This window comes from Oratosquilla oratoria, chromosome 8 (genome assembly GCF_046742065.1).
Source record: "Oratosquilla oratoria isolate Oo_2021 chromosome 8, ASM4674206v1, whole genome shotgun sequence".
NCBI classification, from domain to species: Eukaryota; Metazoa; Arthropoda; class Malacostraca; order Stomatopoda; family Squillidae; genus Oratosquilla; species Oratosquilla oratoria.
Window position 1 is genome coordinate 22,582,429 of NC_134784.1, and position 7,500 is coordinate 22,589,928.

Sequence of the window (7,500 nt, forward strand, 5' to 3'; positions counted from 1 at the left end):
TTCTTGAATATATAATTGATTTAAGTGATCATTTGCCATTCCGCACAATTTTTTATCATAGGCAAATTTGGATACAATACATTTTAGCCCGTGGTATATACTACTAGTAGAAGTGGCCCAAAACGGAACCTTGAGGAAATCCACTCGTAACATTTTTCCATCTAGAAGTTTCGCGATGTAAAACAACTCTCTGTTTTCGATCATTCAACCAATTTCTAGTCCAACTTAATAGGCTCTACTTACTCCGTTTGAAGCTAATTTACTAAGTAGCCTTTCGCGGGGGACGGTATCAAAAGCTTTTGCAAAATCTAAATATATTAAATCTATATTGTTTCTTTTGTCATAATTCGAGATGGCTGTGTTGTAGAGTTCGAGTAAGTTACTCACGCAAGAACTTTTCCATCTGAATTCATGCTAGTTATCATCAAACAGTTACTTTCTAAATGATGTTTGATAGCAAGCTAATAGGCCTGTAGTTATTTGGTTTATTTTCTTACCTTTTTTGAATATTGCAGTAACGTTACCTAACTTCCATTCTGATGGGACATCTCTGGATGTAATGGATTCCTTGAAAATAATTTCTAATGGAACAACAATCTCATTTTTCATTTCCTTTAAAATTCTTGGATGCCAACCTTCAGGCCCTGGTGTTTTATTAATTTTGAGTCTCTCTATACACCTTTAATTTTTTCTTTTGTTATGTTTACCGTAGTAAGTTTATCCTAGATTTTTCACAGGTTACAGTTTGAAGTTCACTATGAGGTGTTTCGTTTACGAATACTGAGCTAAAATGGTTGTTTAAAGTATCACACATTTCTTCGTTTGAATGTGTATATATATATATATATATATATATATATTATTAGAAATTACGTAAAAGGTGACGTCATATTGAACTCGTTTATTGAACTCTGGAAGTTTAATTTCATTAAAGTAATAAATTATGTATATTTAAATTATTGGATAAAATCTGAATAATTAATAATGTTAATGATCAATTGCTACTGATAATTTGTAGTCTATTGAAAAATTTAAACATTTGAAATAAATACCGAAAATCCTGGTCGGTGAAAAGTAAACAATGGTCGCGAAAATTATAGATATTGCGTGTAGCCTGCGACCGGATTCATTAAAATACTTGTTTTCGTGAAGTCAAGACGCTTAGAATTTGTGTCAACTGAAACTACAGAAAATCAATTTCGGAGGAACATTTACTCCCAACTGTAAAGAGAAACCTCTCTTTAAAGCATAAGATTACGTTACAATTGAAAATAACGGATAAACTTAATAAGGCGAAAGGGACGTAAGTGTAACTCGGCCGAGTTAAAACCGGTCTCTCGAAAATCCGCCTTTTCTATAAATTACATCTAAAATTCAAGAAGAAGGTAAGATTGAACTTTCTCATTTTGAATTAGTTTAACTAAAGTAAGAATTATTTGTTTGGATAAGGAAAACAGATCCTTTTCCAATATATTTAAAGACAGGATTTATTAACATCAAAACTCGGCATAATCTATCTGATTCGCCATAGCCAATAGTTTACCTCCGTGAATTGATTCAGTATTCGAGCCTTTAAGTGGGCCTATTTGTTTATAATAAAAAGGTAATTGTTGATTCACTGTGCCGATTATTATTAAAAGGCTTAACATATTCGTAAGTAAATTGAGTTGTTTTATATAATAGCTTCAGGAGTTCAATTAAATGAGTTTGTCAAGTTCACCTAGTATATACTAGGGCCTATTTGTTCTTAGTGGAAACCTTGTGTCCAGGTTGGTTGGTTTAGTTGAATTATGGCCTATGTTTAGTGAAATCGAATTGTTTTAATTTATGTATAGGCTAGTACAACCTGAATATTCTTTGTACTTTGTATCAATACAGTCTAATCATGACAAGTGATAATGATAATGAGGATATATGAAGCTGGATTTGAGACTGCATTGGTTAAATTGAAACGCGAAAGGGGTATACTTAAAAGAAAAGTTACTCTAATTCTTAATAAATTAAAGGATTCACTCAGTAAAAGGACATTAAACATTAATTTCTGTAGTAAACAATTAGATGTTATTGATCAAGTTATAAGTGAAATTAAAGTTAAAGATGAACAGATTTTAAATCTTCTAAAGGAAAATGAAGTAGATGTTAAGAATTTTGACACATTTACTAGTGAAGTAGATAAGCAAATAGGCTATCATATGGAAATAGATGAAAGTCTATCAGAATTTCAGGAATTTAAAATGGCAGGGAATAAATCCAATAATCACTCTACAAGCTCTATATATGCTGATAGATTTGTTGAAACACTCAATAGGCTAGACTATTTTGATACTAAACCGCCTCCCTTATCATGCGGCGTTTTTGATGGAACAGAAAAGGATAAATTTACATTTTCTTCTTTCCTCAATCAGTTTAATAATGTCATAGGTAATAAGGAGAGTATGTCCCAGGCAGTGAAGCTTAGTTATTTACATAGTTATCTTAGGGGTTATGCTTTGAAAATCATTAGCCATTTGTCTATCATAAATGAAAATTATGATATTGCACTAAGATTATTGAAAGATGAATTTCTGGATGTACCCTTTATAGTGGATGAAACTTTCAGAAGGATTCTAAGCGCAACAGTTCCTCAAGGATATGACGAGGAGTTTTTTACATTAAAGTCATTCATCATTGAAATAAGAGCATACATTTTTTAATTAAAGTCAAATTATGGTTATGATTTTACAATGAAAAATTCTCCTGGAAATTTACTATTGAGTCATATTCTCTTTAATAAGTTGCCTACAGCATTCAAAAGGGAACTGGTTCATAAATATAATAACTATCCTACCTTGACTGAAATCTTTGAGTCATATAATGACATTATTAAGACTCTAATTAAGACCTGTAAAACTACTTTGCCTAAATCTGATAAAATCAATAAGGCCAAAGAAAATTCAAAAAATGCACCCAAAGAAAATAAAAATTCTCTTCAAAATTTTAAGACCAGTCAAAATAAGGTTGCTCCCTCTAAAAACCTTATTTGTAAATTGTGCAGTGCATCAGGTCACTCCTTGGGACAGTGTGAAAAATATTCAACTCTTAAGGATAAGACAGAGAGAGTACAGGAATTAGGTCTCTGTGCACGTTGTGCTGGATCTGGTCATAAAGAAGATGAATGCTTTGGCAAGCAAAATAAATTAAAATATGGTTGTAAACACTGTAATTCTTATGGCCATATAGCACCCCTTTGTCCTAAATTTAAAGGACCTAATACTAGTAATAATCATCTTTGTTTAACATCTCAACAAAAATCTGAAAATGATTACATTTCCCCTACTGTAACTTTGGAATTTATTCGTGGTAAACAGAGTAAGAAGATCAGATGTTTAATTGATACAGGGAGTCAGCGATCCTACATGTCAGCAAGAGTTGCTAAAGAGCTTTGTATGGATTTAGACTCATTGAATATGATAGACTTCAATATAAAAACATTCATTGGAGCTGAAGTTAAGAGCTTTAAGCAAACCTTAATAGGTGTTAAATTGAATAAGATAATTCAAATGCCATTTCTTATTGACCCTTCACTCAGCATAAGTTTTGTTGTACCGGGTATGAATGAAGCCCTAGAAAATATAAAAGATCAAGGATTTGAATTGGCTGATGAAGCCTTTGGATTAAAGCTGGATAATGAATTGATAGAGGTGGATGCATTGATAGGTGTAGACTTGCTTCAATTCCTTCCAGAATGTTCATTTACCTCATGCTTGCAAGGGAACTGCATGGTAATTGGAGATAAATTAATTCCTATTGGTAATGTCAATCATTTGACTAGGAAACAGGCTTCTCAAATTAGTAAAAAAAAAAACGGCAAGTAATAAAGTTCAAATTTATCAATGTCAGAAGTCTTCTAAAGTTCATGACACCTCAGTTAATCTGATACTTAATCCAATTAAATCTTATTCTAATCCTCTAGAGAACATTCTAAGTGATTCAGATATTGAAAATGGGATAGAATATCTCTTTAGCTTAGAATCTATTGGAATTAGTAAGAATGAAATATATAGTTCAGAGGATCTAGAACAAATTGCTAGATTTAATGAAGCTATTCAGTTTAAAGATGGCCATTACCAAGTTAAGCTTCCTTGGCATTCGGAAAAAATAGAACTGGTCCCTTCTAATTTTCAGGTTGCCAGAAAAATTTTAGGGAGAGTCTTAAAAAGTCAAATCTATATGAAAAATATGAAGAGGTCTTTGATAAGCAGCTTCAGGATGGAATCATAGAGCAGATTGAAATAAACTTTTCTGATGAAAAGGTGAATAATCACACTTGGATTCCACATAGGCCAGTCATTAAGATGGAAGAGCAGGTCTCAACTAAGATTAGACCAGTTTTCAATTGCTCACTAAAAACTGATAAGAATCTACCTTCTTTGAATGAGGCTGCATATACTGGAGTTGATCTAATGGAGTCCTTGCTTAAACTGTTATTTTGCTTTAGAACTAATGATATAATCTTGCTGAGTGACATCAAGCAGGCCTTCCTGTCAATTAGGCTCAGCCAAGAGTTTGACAAGAACCGTTTTTGTTTCCTTTGGGAAAGGGATAAATTGATTGCTTATCGATATAGAACTCTAGTATTTGGATTTACATCATCACCCTTCATTCTACATTATGTAATGAAGAAACATGCCAGTAAATTTCCACTTGACAAATGCACTGACATTCTTTCCAGTCAATTCTATGTTGATAATTTAATATTCACAGGCAATAATTTTAAGGAAATGACTGACCTTTATCGGCTTTGCTATGAAAGAATGGCTCTTGGTGGTTTTATTTTAAGATCATGGAATTCAAATTCACTTAAACTGAGACAACTGATAGAAAAGGATGGCAAATTAGTTGAACATTCAAATAAGACAGAGAAAATTCTTGGATACAGATTTAATCCTAATATGGATGAGATGCAGCTTGCACCTGTTGAATTTGACTCTGTCAGTACTAAAAGATAATTGTTATCCGAGACTTCAAGTTTGTTCGATCCACTGGGGTTAGTCTTACCCATTAGTATCAAAGGAAAGTTATTGATGAGGAAGGTGTGGCAACACAAATTAGGATGGGATGAAAAATTGCCTGAGGACATAATAAACGAATGGGATAATATCAAACCAGGTTTTGAGAAAGCTAATCAAGTCTCCTTTAATAGGCAGGCATTAAATGAGAATGAAGAATATGGACTTAATATTTTTAGTGACAGCTCACAAAATTGCTTTGGGTTTGTTGCTTATGGTACCAGTAAGGAAAGTAGTTCCCTCTTATTTGCTAAAGCAAAAGTGGCTCCTGCTAACAAGGAAAAAGAACATAGCATCCCAGTCTTGGAGCTACTTGGAGTGATTCTTGCTTTAAAGTGCATATCCACTATTTTGAATGCCTATTCCAATATAAGATTCAACTATATTAATATTGCTGTTGATGCACAAGTTGTGCTCAACTGGTTAATAACCAGACAGACTAAACTAAAATCTAAGTTTGTCAAAAATAGAATAGGTGAAATGGATAGTAAACTACAACAGCTTGAAAGGGATTATAACATTCCCATTAGTTTTAATTATGTAAAAACTGAAAATAATCCTGCTGATCTCAACTAGAGGCATAACCTACAGCAAATTCATCGATAATTTTGAATTTTGGCTCAAGGGACCAGATTGGATGAAGTATGATTTAAATACCTGGCCTAAATAACCATTGTTGAGTGTGGGTTTTAATCTGATGAATCAAGATATCAATACTCTCAATACCATGCAAGGAAAGGAAGTTGAAATCAAACCTACTTTTGACAATAAGTTTTCAAACTATAATAAAGTTATGAAAATCACTGAGTATCTCTTCAAGTGGATTTGTATGAAAAATTGTGAAAACTCTCATGAGAAGGCATTGGATTATTGGATCATGATAAATCAGTCAATCAGTTTTGCTAAAGAAATTAGCTTCCTTAAAGAAGTGGATACTCTCGAGTCAAGTAACTTTAAAAATTCAGAAGTGCCTTCCTCAGTATTGAATTTAAACTGGTTTCTTGATGAAAAGAGCATCCTGAGATCACGAGGAAGGATTTCCAAATCACTTTATTTTGATTATAATGTACACAATCCTGTACTTTTGGGAAAAGATCACTTTTTCACTGTACTTTTTACCAGATTTTGTCATGCTCAAGCACAACACATGGGAGTCAGTACTACCTTAAATTTCCTAAGGTCCCAAGGATTCTGGATCCCAAAGGGTAGATCTTCTGTTAAAGCTTCAATTAAGGACTGCAAAATTTGCCAGAAGTATAATGCATATAAGAAATATAAGTGCTCGGGTGCATCTAATGACTATGAAACTTATGTATCAATACAGAGAGATTTAAAAAAGACAATAAGAAAAAGAAAACGACAATACGAAATGAACATCGCTGAGAAACCCAAAGAGAATCCCAAAGAATTCTATAGTTACATTAGAGATAAAAAGGTTGTTAGGAATCACATTGGTCCACTATTATCTGCTGACGGTCAATTTGAATATTCAAATGAAGAAATGTGTAATATCTTAAACAATTATTTTAGCTCGGTATTCGTAAACGAAACACCTCAAAGTGAATTCCAAACTGAAACCTGTGAAAAGTCTGGGGTAAACTTACTCACTACGGTAAATATAACAAAAGAAAAAATTAAAAGGTGTATAGACAAACTCAAAGTTAATAAAACACCAGGGCCTGACGGTTGGCATCCAAGAATCTTAAAGGAAATGAAAAATGAGATTGTTGAAATTATTTTCAAGAAATCCATCATATCCGGAGATGTCCCAAGAGAATGGAAGCTAGCTAACGTTACTCCCATATTCAAAAAAGGTGACAAAAAGAAACCAAATAACTATAGGCCTATAAGTTTGACTTCAATCGTAGGAAAAATAATGGAAACTATCATCAGAGATGCTATCGAATATCATTTAGAAAGTAACCGTTTGATAAATGATAGCCAGCATGGTTTCAGACGGAAACGTTCTTGCGTGACTAACTTACTCGAATTCTACAACACAGTTATCTTGAATTATGACAAAAGAAACAATATAGATTTAATATATCTAGACTTTGCAAAAGCTTTTGATACCGTCCCACACGAAAGACTACTTATTAAATTAGCTTTGCATGGAATAAGTGGTAGCCTATTAGGTTGGACTAGTAATTGGTTGAAAGGTCGAAAACAGAGAGTTGTTTTAAATGGAAAAACTTCTGGATGGAAAAGTGTTGCAAGTGGAGTTCCTCAGGGTCCCGTTCTTGGGCCACTTCTATTCATAGTATATATAAATGATATAGACCATGGACTAAAATCTACTGTTTCCAAATTTGCTGATGATACAAAACTGTGCGGAGTGGCAAATGATCACTCAAACCAATTAGATATTCAAGAAGATTTAGATCAATTACAGCAATGGTCTGAAAAGTGGCTAATGAAATCTAACACAAGTAAATGCAAGGTAATGCACATA